The following is a 17232-nucleotide window of genomic DNA, read 5'->3' as shown; positions in this document are numbered from 1 at the left end:
CCTAAATTTTTGGAATTCAGTAGAAGACCCCCCAAATTCCTGGGTCTAACATCCTAAGCCTGAGCATGAGCTTGGGTTAAGCCACTCCTATTCTCAGACTCGAACCCTCTCTGCAAATAAACATGAACATCCAACCTGAACTTGCATTCAGATCCTTCAAACCCTCACCAGACCCGAACTCCAATACCAGACCCGCATTCAGATTCAAACCCGCTCCAAATCACACTTAGGACCCGAGCCCCATTTGCTCTGACCCAGAGTCCAAGCGTTTTAACCTAACCCACCTCTGAGTCCGGTTTCAAACAAGCCAAATACCCATTCTTTTTAAACTGAGCCCCGAAGCCCATTTCAAACTGTCAAAGCCTAAGCCCATTTTATTAAACTCATCTGGGCCTATTTTTTTTTTTTTTTTAAAAAAAGTACCCCCAGCCCGTGAGTTTAAAAGACCCTGAGATCTATTTAAAAATGGAAGTGGGCCAGCCCTGTCTTTTAACAACCCAAAGCCTATTTCAAACCTAATTAGTCCTCGAACCTGGTTTGTAAATAAGCCCATTAACCTAGCTTTTGAAATGAGCCCATTGCCCATTTTTAAACTACTCAGCCCATTTCTCAAATACCCCTCTGCCCATTTGAAAATTTAGGCCATACTCACTGAGTCGACTAGACTATGTGTGTGTCCATCCACACGTACCTCACCCCACTCGGCCTCACCCAGAGTCACATGACTCACTGAGTTGACTCATACGAGTCAACCCCCACCACCCGTCCCCGAAACCTCACCAAAATTGCAACCCTAACCTTGACCGGAAAACCCTAACTCTCCTCATTCACAACACAGAAAATCATCAATCAGACAAGTATCAACACTCCCGCGGACATTTTAGCTTCTAGAAATAAAAAACAAATAAACAAAATAAGAGAAGGAAACTCATATTTTTGGTATAGTTCGGGGAAGTCTAAAAGGATCTCCTAGCTCCCACCGGATCCTTCTTCGCTTCTCCCACCTCTGTTCCTCCCCAATGGTATTGTGTCGAAGGAGGAAAGGATGATTGAAGATGTGATACTAACATCAATTGCTCCCTAGCGTGAATATCTTCGAGCAAGATGTGCTCGGTCTGAGGCTTGGATTTGCAGCTTCAAGGAGCGGGTGAAGCACAGGTTGCTACTGTGAGAGACGATTGGGGTTTCCTAATCCAAGCCAGAAGCTTGTGTCGACATTATAGGTGTTGCAAAAAAAAAAAAAAAAAAAAAAAAGAAGAAAAGGAAGGGGCTTTCAACTTGGAATTGGTGAAAAGGGGAGGGTTAAAGAAAAGAAAGAAGGAGAGACAGAGAGGGGAAGAGGCGTGCAAGAGAATGGAGGTAAAAAAAAATAGGCAGAACCAAAATTTTGGGTTTAAATATCTAAAGTTTTGGAGCCTTAGGATCATGACACATGGCTGCTTCACATCCATTTGATTGAGTTGCATGTCATGCTTTCCCCAGAGCCATAGGATCACATCCTCACAAACGACTAAGATCAAAACCGCACCAGAGACATTAATGAGATCCTGTGAACTCCTAATCACCTGTTAACACGTGTCTCCCACTGTTCCCTCACCATTAATGTTGTTAGTAACACCCCATCAGCGCCTGCACAATTCTCCTTTCAAAAATTGACACTTGGTGAGCACCATTAACAGGCTGTAGATCACTTCATCCATAACCATTGGATCACGGCTCCGCATCAAAGGCTAAAGCTTCCTCCGTGTCAGGAGCATTCATGAGGGTCTACATGTCTGCAATTCCCCAGGTGACGGGTGTCATCCGCGTTCCCTATTTCCGTTAATGCAGAGGTGCCCCGTTCGTATCAATCATCTGATCGCCAAGATGCACCAATGGTCGGGATCTCAGACGCGTTTGAGAGCATTAATAACCTCCTGCTTCATCCATCTGTGCGTCGACATGTGGTGAGACAATCTTGCAGCATTTAAGACCCTCGACGGAGGAAGTGCTCGCCATGCATGCACCACTCCAAAGCCGTTAGATCCTCAGCACGCCTGTGGCCTAGATCAATCGAGTAAGGCGCATTGAATACGGTCAACCCACCTGATCACGCGCTCGTTCATCCTTACCCTAGCCATCCAGAGTTTCTCGCATCAACGACTGTGATTGAACTGTGTTAGAGTGTGTCTAGAATACTCGCACAAAGCCGCCGCATGTTGACACGTAGCACCCCTATCAGTAGGCATTTAATGCCTGCGTTTGTTCCCCAACCCTTTGATCAAGACTTCCTAGCAAGAGTGTGGATGCTGCCACGTCATGAATCCAATCCGTGTGCCCCCTCCACTCACAGCAAGCCATGTGGAGCTGGTCTTAGCCCAAACCTAAATAACGGTCATCTTGGATCAGTCAATGTCTGACCGTTCCTGCTCCCTTCCCAAACTGGTTCCCAACCGGTTTGTCTTATTTATTCTAAATAAATTTCACTTTAAAACCTCAAATAAATTCATAAAAATTCATAAAAAATCAGGAAAAAAATGCCAAAAATCCAGAAAAGTTAGAAATAATCTCCAAAAAATTTCCAATTCATTTCGAAAAGAAATTCCTCCACATATGTGCACACCTCCATACACTTACACACACACATGCTTGTACATGCAATGCCTACAAAAGCACACATTCACTTAGTCACGCACATGCATGCATGCACACATTTTCTCTTAAACACACATTCTCTGGTCATATGCACACGTGCTCATTCATACAAACTCATATACATGCGTATGATATCATACATGCGTGTGTTAATGTAAATCTCATTCACATGCATGCATACATTCATACATGCACCTATGTCCATGCATATTCATAGCCATGCATGCACATACGCTATACTCACACCACTGACATGCACGTAGACATTCATGCACGTGCATACATTCTTGCATGTATCCGCTCATGCATACATTCTTGCATGTATCCACTCATGCATGCATTCACATACACTTACATGCACCTGAACACATACGACCCACGCGGGAGGCAACGTGTGTTGACTTGGAACGGTCTTGACCATGACCATAAACTGGTTTTCCTGCCAGACCGGTCAGTGCTCAACTAGCTCCTCCTTCGAACCGGTTCATGCCGATTTTCTCCATTTCACTTGTATATTGTTATTTGGATATCCAAAAAATTCACAAAAAATCACAAAATTCTTAGAAAATCCCAAAAAATATTTTCATACTTTGATTTCCATGGTTTTTATTTGTGCTATTTTGAAGTTTGGGAAAAATATTGAAAAATCACAAGAAATCACAAAAAATGTTTTCACACTTGGAAAAAAATCACAAAAATATTTTTTAAGCACGAAAAACCATTTCCATCTCGAACAAACTTCAAAAACCTCCCAGAATAATATTTTCCTACTTAGAAAAAACCTACAGATTTCAAAACCCCTGAGAGTGTATTTTGTACTTTATTTTCTTGATTTTACATCCCGATGATTGCAACAAAGGGCATGGACTCTTGGGAGTATTAGATCACCCCGGTTTTGAGAGAATACCTATATTGTATCTGTTTTGTGTATTTTATTTAATTTTTGGAAGGGAGTAATTTCGAAAGGCTTATTATATTTATTTTGGGAAAATTTTTGATTAATATGGTATTGTTCGTAAGAACGGGCGTGTGGGGGGTGCTAATACCTTTTTCTCATGTAACCGTACTCCTGAGCCCGACTCTGGTGATGCAGGTCAATTCTACCCCTAACGGGGTAACAATCAAGTGTTCTAACCGCACTTCAAAAGGTTAGTGGCAACTCCATCACACATTGTTTTTCAAAAAAATATCTCTTTTCAAAATCACACATCCATTTTTCCCAATTTGCAGCCGCACCCACATTTGCCAGAGTGGTTTCTCTGGTCGGGTTTGGGACATCGTGACAACTTGGTGACTCCGCTGGGGACACGTGAGAGTCTTGCTGATGATTAATTGTGGATTATCCCAAAATCAAAATCTAATGAGCCTCCTTGATTGCTCATTCCCTGTTTTGTACACATTGTCCATATAATTATTTTGTTTGTAGGTACTTCGTGAATGAATCACAGTAAGTGATTAAATAAATACTTGACTTTGCTTGTGTTTTCATTATCCACTAAATAAGCATGCAACTAACTGTGAAGGGTGTAGGTTAAACTCATACACCCTCACAGCTCTATACCTGGGCTTTCCCTTTTAGGATTAGATATGAGTGTAATAGTGCCAGTCCCCATTTGTGAACCACTCCACTCAGTGCGAGCTTCATCTGGACCTTTATAAGGAAGGATGAAATCTCAATATGGGGACCTTTTCAATGGGAATCAGAGCTTAACTGCACGCAATTGGCCATAATCTGTTGCCTAAGGTAAAGCCTTAGAGAACCTTATTGTTGGCCTTACAAGGTTTAAAATCTTGTTATCTTGTTTTGATGCTAACAAATAAGTAAAATTTAATGTATTTGTGTGAGTAATGATATTTCAGGGCTAATATATGAGAAAGCAAGGTCAAAGTGCTCACAAGGATCAAATGAAGCTTAAAAGAGTCAAAGCATGGATTTAAAGATGATATATGAAACCTTGCAGAATATGAGGACATGAATAAGTTGTTGAAAACCAAGGAATATTAAAGTCAAAAGAGCCAAAGAAAGGCAAAGTGAGAAAGCTCAAAGAATATGGAAGCTTGAAGAAAAGATGGACTCAATCCAAGGACAAAGCATGAAGACTCAAGAACCTAGAATGTTAATGTCTTAGAAGTCTCATGTAAGTGCTTTAATGTTTAAAATATCGTTTGAAATATTTTGAAGCTCTTAGGTTAATTTATTAGACCTAGATACCTTTTAAAATACCTGAAAAATATTTTTATAAGGTCAAAAATTATTTTAAAAAGGTTAGAATCATTTTTGGAATGAAAAGCACCAAAAAGAGTTTTCCCAAATGTTGTCAGTTTTTATACGTCTGGATTTAGGTGAATTTGTCTCTATCAAAAACTCATTATTTTAAAAATTGGTCAACATAAAAGTTGTAGGATTTTTTATTAGCTTTCTTTTGACACTAAGAACACCTAATGTGGAGTTATACAGTAAAAGTTATGGTCAAAACACGAAAGTATGGTCAAAGCTATCAGGCAACTGAACACTGTTCACGGCAGAACTTCAGGCGCCTAAACAGCAAACATAACAACCTCAGGCGACTGACCCTGTGAGTTCAGGCGCCTAAACATGTACTGACTTTGAAAATCATAGTTTTATAAAACTTCAGGCGATTGACCCCGAAACTTCAGGCGCCTGAACACTGTTCAACGGGTAGATTTTTAAATTCTAATATTTTAAAATATAGCTGTTTTGAGCTCCAATTTTTCTAACAACTTGGGAAACTTTCTAAGGAAACTTTATCAACATGGAAACAAGTTTGAAAGCCCATAAATACATGGTTTTGGAAATCAAAATATATCTAAGAATTGAAAAATCTGTTTTGAGAAGCTGAAAGCACTCTTGTTCTTCCAAAGTTCTCTTGCTTACTCATTGAAAAATTCTTTTGCTAAGATTTCTGAAGTACTAATCCTTCCTCCTCTGAATTCCTAATGTTAATCCTCATCTAATAAAGATATTAGTGAATTCTACACTTGAACTTCATTCTATTTCCTATTGATATTTTACATTGAAGTATATAATGCTGAAATTGTACTGACTTGCTCTTTGAGAGAGTATACTTGTACTCAGATTATATCTTGTTTTTCTTGTAGTTCTTTGATGTTCCAAGGATTATTTGGATCGTTGACTAAGCAAGGAGATATTTCTTAGAGATGCAGGCTCTAGCCTAAAGAGTGACCGAACGAGGGGACATCGTTTGAAGAGGCGGGCTCTAGCCTAGTGAAGGAGTGTTTGAGCGTGGGATATCACTTGTAATCAGGTTTTGTTCCACCCGTCAATGGAATAGGTTTAGTGAATCCTTTGGTGGTTTTCCAAGGGCGAGGACGTAGGCTGGGTATAAGCCGAACCTCATAAAAATCCCCGTCTCACTCTCTCTTTCCCTATTCTTTATTTTCGGTGCATATTTAAATTGTGTGGATTGTTTAAATTTGAAAATTATATAAACTAAGTATATTTGGAAATCAAACAAACTTAAGGTTTAATTTTGATTTGGGTTGCAGAAACCGAAAGGGAGTACGTTGATTGCGCCATAGCTTGCAGAAACCATACGGGAGTACGTTGCTTGGTTAATATCCCAAAGATAAATTTCCCAAGAGTTTATTTGAGTTCTAAATATTTGGAAAGAGTGATTGGATTCATCTATACAGGGCTTTACATCAGCAAGCATAAATTCTCATTCAACTACAGGGCTTACAAATTCATAATCATAGGGCTTATATAAACAAACAAACTATCTCAAGATCTTATATTACCAAAGTGCTGAATACTTTATAACTTGGTTTGGTTGTTTGTTGTTTGACTTGTACTTGGCAAATAAATTGATTGTTTGGTTTGAAGACTGTGTTTAATTGATTGGTTGTTTAATTAAGTTGTTGTGTGATTGGTGAAATTAAAAAAACAAGTTAAAGAATTGGTTAAGTGTTTAAAGAAATTAAGGATTCTTAAAAGAAGTTAAAAGAAAGTTTTAAAAGCCAATTCAGCCCCCCTCTTGGGAAGCTATTCCTAATTTCACTTATAAACATGCCTTCTCAGGGTCTGGGACAGAGGCTTCATCCTTCTCCGTATGATCTCGTATGTATATGTCTTATGCTTTAAAATGTGTTGCATCCTTACTGACATGTTGCATTCATATAGGCATCCCCATATATTTTGCCAAGGTTCTGGTAAAAATCCGACTCATCCATGGAGAGCACGATGGTCCATCATGAAACTAAATCAGTAGTGTAGCTATATTTTGAAAATCAACAAAGGAAGTGGGGTGATAGTGCAAGCAAGGAATTTGTGGTTGAGATACTAGATAGGGTTGATGTCAACACTCGATCCAATCCTCTGAAGTAGATGGGAGATATTTGGAAGGGATGGACGCCTTAGAGTCGTTTGACCTTTTGTCAGATATACAGACATATTGGCTTTCTGTTGCATGTTTTTGTAAACTCTCACATGATTGAAGCATTGGTGGAATGCTGGAATCTATTGTATTGCTGCTTTACTTTAGATGGGGTAGATCTAGCTCCAACCATAGAGGAATACATCTCACTGTTGCATCTAGCTAAACTTCTGACACCCTACAAGACATATGTGCCTACTAGAACATCTATCGCCAAAGAATTGTTTAAAGCCACTAGGTTAAAGGTCCAGAAGCTGGGAGACTCAAAAGTCACTTGGGAACACTTGAAAAAGTTGATAAAGAAGGAGGAAAAGTAAAAGGCCCAGCTGCACTTGTTAGCACTAGCCATCTATGGCTTGCTTATATTTTCGAAGGAACTGGGAACCATCAACCATGCAACCATTGCCTTCATGGATCAAGGAAAGGAAGGGGTTAACCCGGTCTACGGGCTTATGGCAGAAACATTCCGGTCTCTTAACAAATGTCAGACCAAGAGGCATGCTAGGTTGACTTGTTGTGTGCCATTATTGTATGTTTGGATGGTGAGTCGCCTACCGTGTGTCCAAGGTTACTTTCGTGTTTCCTTCTTAACAATCAGAATCCCTTTGGAAGAATTCGAGGCAACTTGTTGGGAAGAACACGCTAGCAAGAATGAATGGAAGAATAGGTTGCAAAATCTGGCTAATAAGGGGATAGTATGGCAAGCACCGTGGATGGACCAGCCAAAAGTAGTATACATATGTGGAAACCTCCCCTAGGTCCTACTTCTAGGCCCTTGGTGGGGGGGGGGGGAATATCCTATGCACCCCTCATATTTAGAAGACAGGTGGGTGCAATGCAATTCATACCCATGACCCACGGGTTGGTAGATGCTCAATTCGCATACGAGGCTGATGATAGCCAAAGAAACGTTCGAGAGTTCGTTGTATCATGGAAACATGTGCACATGATTGAATCCAACAATCAAAACTCGGGAGCCTTGGAAAGCTATAAACTATAAAGGCTTATTAGAGTGAACCCTCGGATCAGGCAGGAGCCAAAAGCATCAATAGGAAGAAACAATCGCAAAAAACCGGGCATTTGGCTAAAAGGAAGGCTTTGAAAATAGTAACCAAAGAGCAGTCACCAGAGAAAAGGAAGAAAGATCCAACTGATCTTTAACACAAGCCAAAAAAGCGACTGAAGGTCCAGTTGGGGGAGGAGGTGATGGTTCTTAGAAAGGGAAAACATAAACTTTAGATAGCGCTTGGTCAAAAGACCCAACTATTGAGGGAGTTCAAAGTAGAAATTGAGGAAAAATATCGATACATATAGGAATTGGAGGAACAGTATGACAAGTAGAGATACCATTATAACAAAGTTCTTGAAAAACTGGAGCCTTGCATTACAAAGGCGAATTACTGGAAAGCCCAATACGGAGTATTAAAAAAGAAGATAGATAGTGTGGCACTCAGGAAGTTAGAGCTAGCTCCAGAAGATTTGAGCTGCCTTAATGGGAGGAGACCAGAGAATCAAAATCCAGCATCCGTTTAGACTAGTTAGAAATTTCCTGTAATTTCTGCTAAAAATTGTGTAAGAAGTTACAATGAAATGATGATGATTTTTTCCGAAACCTTGGCCGAGGCATATAAGACTGCATAATTAAAAGATGTGGGTTTCATGTTCAGGGGAAAAAAGGGAGGCATGACTAAGATCCAACAAAATTGAGACAAAAACACACCTTTACAATACTCATGGAAAAACCAAAGCTATGGCAGAACAATTGGAAAGTCGTGTTTTGGGTATCGAGCAGGGGCAAGAGGAGCTGAGCAATCAGATGAAAAGAATACTAGACCTGCTGTTTAACAAAGGAAAGACAGTCCAAGATCAGGATCATGAAGAAGAAACAAATCCTATCCATCTGCCAAGCTTCACGCTGATTTATGGGCAGTCATCCGAACTGCCACCATTCATCTCGAAGAGACCATCGCCTAGTGTGCCCCCCTTTGTTCCGGCAGCGACTATTCCAGGAATGGGAATGCCCTCGTCAACTACGGTAGTTGTAGGAACAAGCAAGATTGTGATAGAATACCACTGCAATGAGCTTGAAGAGTGGTTAAGAGCCATAGAAGGGACCTGAGCCTCCAATATCTCCAAACCCTCTGATTATTGTTTGGTGCCCAATGTAGTGCTCCCTCCAAAGTTTAAAATGCCTGACTTTGGGAAGTTTGATGGGACTACATGCCCCCGGACCCACATGCGCATGTATTTCCAGTCAATGGCCACTTATGCTAACAATGAGAAGTTGATGATGCACTACTTCTGGCAGTCTCACAGGGGTAGCAGTTAGATGGTATGTCCAACAAAATAGGGCCCAAATCCGCACATGGGGAGACTTGATAGATGCTTTTGAAGCACAATACCACCATGTCCTGGAAAAGACACCTGGTAGAATGACTCTCTTTGAAATGGAGAAGAAGCAGACATAAACTTTCAGAGAATACGCGCACCGTTGGAGGGACGTGGCCACCCAAGTAGATCCCCTGGTTAGTGACTGGGAAGCAATCTCATTGTTTGTAGGGCTGTTAAAAGATCCTTACCATTCACACCTGGTGGGATTTAACCCCCACAACTTTATGGACATTGTGGTAGCGAAGGCCAGAGTAGAAGCTGATGTCAAGGCCAGACGGATAAGGGTTAGTAGCACCGATAGTGGCCCAAGCAGGAAATGGGACAAAGGGAAAAAGGAAGAAGAGACCCAAATGATATAGGGGTCCCTCAGGAATCGAAAGCAGAGAAGCCAAAACTAGCGGCCTAAGGAAAATTTCTATGTTGAGTTGGTGGTGAACCAGACACTGCATATGCGCCCGAGGGCCCAATTTGCGACTCCCTGGCCAAGACTGGTGCCGACAAATGATCAAGTCCGGGAGGGGAATATACCTAGGAATACTAGGAGAATTGATTCAATCCTAATGCCTTAGGCATATTTGTTCCCTCAGTTGTGTGAAAGGGGAATGGTGACAATTGTACTAGCCATTTCCATCACCAACCTACCCCATGATGGTTCGATCTCAACGCCCGCTGCGTGTACCACACAAACTCTCCAGGCCACTCCATCGACCAATGCTAGGCTCTCAAATATAAAGTTTAGTCATTGAAAGATGCGGAGTGGCTCACCTTTGATGACAAACCAGCAGGGATCCAAGGAAACCCCTTGCCAGACCATGGAGGGGACCATATCGGGTTGATCGGGGCAAGAATCGGAGGGATGCGAGAAGCAAATCTAGATCGGATAACTTTGGACTGGATATAAAAAGTGCTCAGGAAGGCAGGCCTAATGCAATTGAAGGTTACCTGCCCCGAGGGTGCATATTGTGAGTGCCAAACTTCGGTGAAAAGGACTGTCTAAGGTTGCAAGACTTTCAGGACGTTTCTACGCAAAATGTTGAATGAAAAAATTATAGGAGTTTATTTTACTCAAAAAGCAACTATAGAAAAAGCAACTATAGGAGACAAAGAACAAGAACATCCCCTATGCATGCACTGGCCTTTCATACTCTCAGCAAAAAGAACCAACAATGTTTGCAAGGTGTCAACTCGGTTGGTTATTTCAGTACCCTAGCCATTCCCTTACCAAAATGATAAGGTGGTACCCTAGAAGTATGATTTCTAGGCTCGGGACACGAAAGATACAGACGATATCGTAGGAATAACCTGTACTGGCCAGGTATACATGCCAGAATAGTCAGGGAATCCGAGCATGGAACAAATAGGGGAATCAAGTAGAAGTATTAAGAAGCTCATGCAACAACAGGAGGCCGAAGTGTTTTTTAGGCTTATCAAACACAGTGAATACAGTCTGGTTGACCAATTGAACAAGATTCCGGCACATATATTCGTTCTATCCTTACTTTTAAACTCATAAGTTCATAGGGATGTTGAAATTGCTTAACCAGGCATACATACCTCAAAATATCAGTGTAGAAAAGTTCAGTCAAGTGATTGGGGGCTTGACCGTGACTAATTATATCACCTTCAGTGATGAAGAGATTCCGCCAGAAGGGAGAAGGCATAATCAGGCGTTGCATATATCGGTCAAATGCAAGGATCATATGATAGCACGAGTGCTAATTGATAATGAATCATCTCTCAATGTCATGCTAATGACCACTCTTCAGAAATTGCTGATAGATTCCTCTTATGTCAAGAAAAATAATCTAGTAGTGAGAGCTTTCGACAGGACTCGTAGAGAGTCGATGGGGGCAATTGAGATTCCCATGCAGATTGGGCCAGTAATTTTCGATGTTACATTCCAAGTTATGGACATCACGCCATCCTACAATTGCTTGTTAGGAAGGCCATGGAACCATAACACTGGGGCGGTCACATCCTCATTACTTCAAAGGTTGAAGTTTGTGGTAAGAAACTAGTTGGTCTACGTGTATAGTGAGACAGACGCCATGATAACTGAAAAGCAAGGTGTAGTCCCAAGAGGGGGGGGGGGGTTGAATTGGATTTTAAAACTTTCTTTTAATTCCTTTTTAGATTTTTTAAACTTCTTTTATTTTTTTTAAACAATTCTTGACTTGTTTGTTTAACTCTTTAATCACGAAAGAACTTAGATTCTTTTTTCCAATCAACAATACTATTACTTAGCCAAACAAGTGATCAATCATTCAACCAAACCAATTAAGCACAATGTTAAAACCAAACAACCAAATGATTTTTCAAGTATAAGTTAACTGCAACATTATTTGATTAATGGAAGATTCAGCACTCTTTGGAATATAAACACAAACCACTCAATATCAAACTCTAAACCATTCAATCACAGTATAGCTTATGTTGTCAACCCTGGATATAAAATTAAATTAAGCCCTGTATGAATGGATTTGTCTCTTTAATATGATGTGTAATATAGAATCCAATCAATATAATATCTACACTTTTCCCAATACTCAGAACTCAACTAAACTCTAAGCTAATTTATCTTTGGGATGTTAAATAACGTACTCCGGTATGGTTTCCGCAAGATATGGTATAACCAATATACTCCCTTTCGGTTTCCACAACCCAAATCAAAATTACACTTTTAAGTTTACTTGATTCCCAAATATACGTAGTACATATGATTTTCAATTTAGACCATCCACATAATTTAAATATGTACTGAAAATAAAGAGTAAGGTAAAAAGAGAGAGAGACCAAGATTTTTACATGGTTCGGCTTATACCCAACCTATGCCCTCGCCTTTGGCAAACCACCAAAGGATTCACTAAACTTGTTCCTTTAACAGGCGGAACAAACCTTTACACACTCCTTCAATAGGCTAGAGCCCGCCTCTCCAAACGATGTACCCTCGTTCGGTCACTCCTTAACTAGGTTAGAGCCCACCTCTCTAAGCAATATCCCTTTGCTTAGCCAACGATCCAAACAATCCTTGGAACGTCAAACTACAAGATAACAAGATATAATCTGCGTACAAATATACTCTCACAAAGTGCAAGTTAGTACAATTTCAGTACTATATACTTCAATGTAGAAATATTAATATGAAATAGAATAACTCAAGTATAGAATTCACCAAAATCCTTCTTAGATGAGGATTAGCGATAGGAATTCAGAGGAGGAAGGATCAACACTTCAAAATATCTTAGCAAAAGAGATTTGCAATGAGTGAACAAGAGAACTTTGGAAAAACAAGAGTGCTTTTAGCTTCTAAAACAGATGTTTCAATTCATTGTATATTTTGATTTGCAAAACCATGTATTTATAGGCATTCAAGAGGGTTTTCTTGTTGCCCAAGTTTATTTGGAGTATTTCCCAAGTTTTTAGAAAGTTTGGAGCCCAAACAACTAATATTTAAAAAATAAAATTTTTGAAAAAAATGCCTGTTAACAGTGTTCATATTTCTAAACACTCGAGTTTAGTCATCTGAAGTTCCTAAGCTAGCTAAAAATATGAACTAGACACAGGGTCAGACGACCGAAGATGGGGTTCAGATAACCGAAGAGTCGGGTTTGGACGACCGAGGTCCAAGTTCAGTCATCTGAACTACTTCTGCCAGTTTCTATTTCTCACCAGAAAATCTTATGTTGTCTGAGCTTATTCTTTAGACGTTTGAAGTAATTCTTCAGTCATTTGAACATGAAGTTCAGTCATCTGAAGTTGTTACTTCAGGCATCTAATCAAAACTTCAGTCATCTGAATAGATTGCTTTCTGAATTTTCTATTTCAATAATAAAAAATGGTTTGCTCTCTTTCTTTTATTCTTTATAAAACTTATTCCGAGGTTTTTTTTTAAATAGGTCTCTAAGTCCATATGATCCCCTAAAGAGCTTCAAAATATATTTCAATAGATATTTAAAGATTAAAGTACTTACATAAAGACTTCTAAGACTTTTCACATTCTAGGTTCTTGAGTCTTCATGCTTTGTCTTTCTTTGAGCTCAATCTCTTTGCTTTTATTTTGCTCTTTTGACTTCTAACTTTTCTTTGGCTTATCATCCATGTCTTCCTTTTCTTCAAGCTTTAAAATATCATATTTAAATCCATGCTTTGACTTTTTTAAGCGCCATTTGATCCTTGTGAGCACTTTCACCTTGCTTTCTCATATATGAGCCCTGAGATAACATTACTCACACAAATACGTTAAATTCCACTTGTTTGTTAGCATCAAAACAAGATAACAAGATTTTAAGCCTTGTAAGGCCAACAAACTAAAGCCACTTCCATCCCTTACATGGAAGCTGTAGAAGAGGCACTAGAGGACTCATTCTAGGCTTTCGATATTGTGAATGCCACAACTTTTGTAGAAGGATCTCCCATCCCTCGTCCCCGGATCTCTGATGCGGCATGTGTGATGGCATCTGAAATGATTAAGCAGGGGTGCCATCCAAAAAAGGGGCTCGGGAAATACTTACAGGGAATCTAATAGCCATTAATGCTCAAAGAAGTGAAAGACAGATACGGTCTTGGCTACGTGCCCATGACAGCGGACCGAAAGAAAAAAGTAGAAGAAAAGAAGATGCAGAGGATAAAGAGGCTTACTAGTGAGACAAGTTCCAAGGGGCTTTTGGCTGTCCCATCCATTAACAAAACCTTCATAAAAAGCAGCCAATCCAACTTGGAGGAAGATTGTGGCAATTAAGCATATTGGTGTTAGATTTCGAAGTCTCCTTAAGCACCTCCGCAGAGTGGGTCCATAGTCTCCAACCAGGAGTACAACTGTAGAACTGGAGCTCTTTTGATTTTCCAGATACCACCATGTAATGATCTTTGTTCAAAATCTATTTGATTTTGTTTTTTGTAATCCCCGGCTGCTAAAAAATCGGGGAGGTTTCTTAATGAAAATGAACTATGCATTTCCTGTCATTTGCATGCATCTTGAATATCAGTTGTCAAAATTTGTTTGTTATTGATTTCGTGCAGGGATAAAGGGAATAATAACACTTGAATTCCTCGCCAAGTAATTGACATTAACTTTGAAAATATAATTCATGAAACTGAAGTTAAAGAGTAAGAAATAAATTTATCTCCTGTAATGGAAAGAATGTTAAAATAAGACAAAAAACCAACCCTAACTAGTAGTGACCCCGCTGTCATGATCAATCTGGGAACCAAGGAAAAGCCCAAGCAGGTAAAAAATTGGCGCACTACTAAAGGGTGAGGAAAAGAGCAAAATGATTGAGTTGCTAAGAGAATACCAGGATGTGTTTACCTGGTTGTACCAAGACATGCCAGGTCTAGACATGGACTTAGTAACCCACAAGATTCCCCTTCATCCGAACTATAATCAGGTGAAGCAGAAGCCGAGAAGAATGCGGCTGGAGATATTGCTCAAAATAAAGGAAGAGGTGCATAAACAATTTGAGGCAGGATTCTTGGAGGTGGCGCAGTATCCTGAGTAGATGGCCAACGTTGTCCCAATAATAAAAAAGAATGGTAAAGTACGAGTCTGCATCAATTATCGAGATTTAAATAAAGTAAGGCCTAAAGATAACTTTCCACTCCTGCACATCAATGTGTTCGTGGACAACACCGCAGGGCTTGCTTTATTTTCATTCATGGATGGATTCTCGAGATACAACCAGATCAAGATGGCACCTGAGGACGAGGAAAAGGCAACCTTCATCACATTATGGGGGACTTTCTGCTATAGGATCATGCCATTCGGACTAAAGAACGCCGGGGCCACTTACCAGAAATCTATGGTGACTCTCTTTAATGACTTAATGCACAAGGAGATTGAGTTTTACGTCGACGACATGATTGTTAAGTCACAAAATGAGAAGGACCATACGTTAAACTTGGAGAAATTATTCAGGAGACTCTGAAAGTGCCAATTGAAGTTGAACCCCGAAAAAACGTACCTTCGATGCCACTTTTGGGAAGCAATTAGGGTTTATAGTAAGTGAGAAGGGGATTGAGGTAGACCTTTGCAAACTTAAAGCCATTCAAGAAATTCCTAGGCCAAAGTCTGAAAAGGAGGTACGAAGTTTCTTGGGTAGGCTCAACTACACTGCTCGGTTCATATCTCAATTAACCACCACTTGCGAACCCATCTTCAAGTTATTAAGAAAGAACAGCCTAGAAAAATGGAATAAAGAGTGCCAAGTGGCTTTCGAAAAAATAAAGGAGTACCTCTTGAACCCCCCAGTATTGGTACCTTTGGTGCCTGGAAGGCTGCTAATTTTGTACCTGGTGATCTCAGAAAACTCCATGGGTTGTGTGTTAGGCCAACATGACGAGACCGAAAGAAAAGAATGGGTCATTTACTACCTAAGTAAGAAGTTCACGGGTTATGAGCCAAAATACTCCGACTTGGAAAAAACATGTTGCGCTTTGGTATGAGCGATCAGTAGGTTGAGGCAATACACATTATATTACTCCACCTGGCTAATCTAAAAAATGGACCCAATCAAGTACGTATTTGAAAAGATCACGGTAATAGGACAAGTAGCATGATGGCAGATGCTGTTGACCGAGTACGACATTTCTTATGTCGCCAGAAAAGCCATCAGGGGAAGTGTCATTTCAGAATACTTGGCAGAGAGGGCAGTGGATGATTATCAACCTATGGAGTTCGAATTCCCAGACCAGGACATTGACTCCATAACTCGAGAAGAAGAGGACCCTGAAAAATGGATGATGTTGTTTGACGGGGCAGTCAATGTTTGGGGACATGAAATAGTTGTCGTGCTCATATCACCGGATGGGAAACATTATCCTGTGGTATCTAAGCTCATCTTTCCTTGAACTAACAACATAGTAGAATATGAGGCGTGTATACTGGGATTGCAAGTTGCTATGGATCGAGGTATCAACCGATTAATGGTAAGAGGAGACTCAATTTTTGTTGACCATATAGGTCACGCCCGATTTTGATAATGAAAAATACCTGTTATATTTAATGGGTGTTTAAGGTTATGTGCATGAACCCAAATTGATAGATCATAATGATGGCACAAGGAATTGAAACGGAAGACCCAATGCATGTTGTATTGTATTTCATTTGTGTAAATGGTCTGTAATAGTAATTACGGTTTTTAGTTGTAATAATTACACACATCACATGCATGGTCTAATAGGTAAGCTCAAATTGAAATATAATTAAAACAAGACTTAGAAATGACACTAGGACACTCACCATTGCACTTGTATGTGTTAGGCACTTGAATAGGGTGATTGTTGGATGAAACGGGATCGAAATGCACAAAATTTGCACCTTCGGTCGATCGAACTAGGTAGTTCATTTTGGCCCCGGTCGACCGAACTCGGTCCGGGTCAACAGGTTGACCACAGCCTGGTCGACTGACCAATGTAGTTCATTCTGGTCTGACTCACTCGAAAAATGAGCATCTCAGAAGCTATCCCAAGTATAGGAGTTACGTCGTGTAATACTCAACCCAAGGGCTAGATCGTCTCCTCGCAGAATGCATTTTAATCTCTAATTTCATGTTCTCCTAATCGAAATATAAAAGGTATTGAACTCAATTCAAATTCGAATTTTTCAAGGTTGTTTCAATTTCACTTTTGACAAATTAAATGACATGCAATTTAAAACCCTATAACAAGCATTGAATTAAAGAGTAAAAATGGAAACCCTAAAACTAATCCGACAAGAACTAGAACATGCATCAACTAAAGATAGTAACTTTGAACACGTAATTAAAACACGCAGGGATGGAAACTCAATCAAACA

Source organism: Malania oleifera, chromosome 10 (assembly GCF_029873635.1).
Source record: "Malania oleifera isolate guangnan ecotype guangnan chromosome 10, ASM2987363v1, whole genome shotgun sequence".
In the NCBI taxonomy this organism is placed as follows: domain Eukaryota; kingdom Viridiplantae; phylum Streptophyta; class Magnoliopsida; order Santalales; family Ximeniaceae; genus Malania; species Malania oleifera.
The sequence above is the reverse complement of the archived record's forward strand: the minus strand, read 5'-3'. Positions refer to the sequence as shown.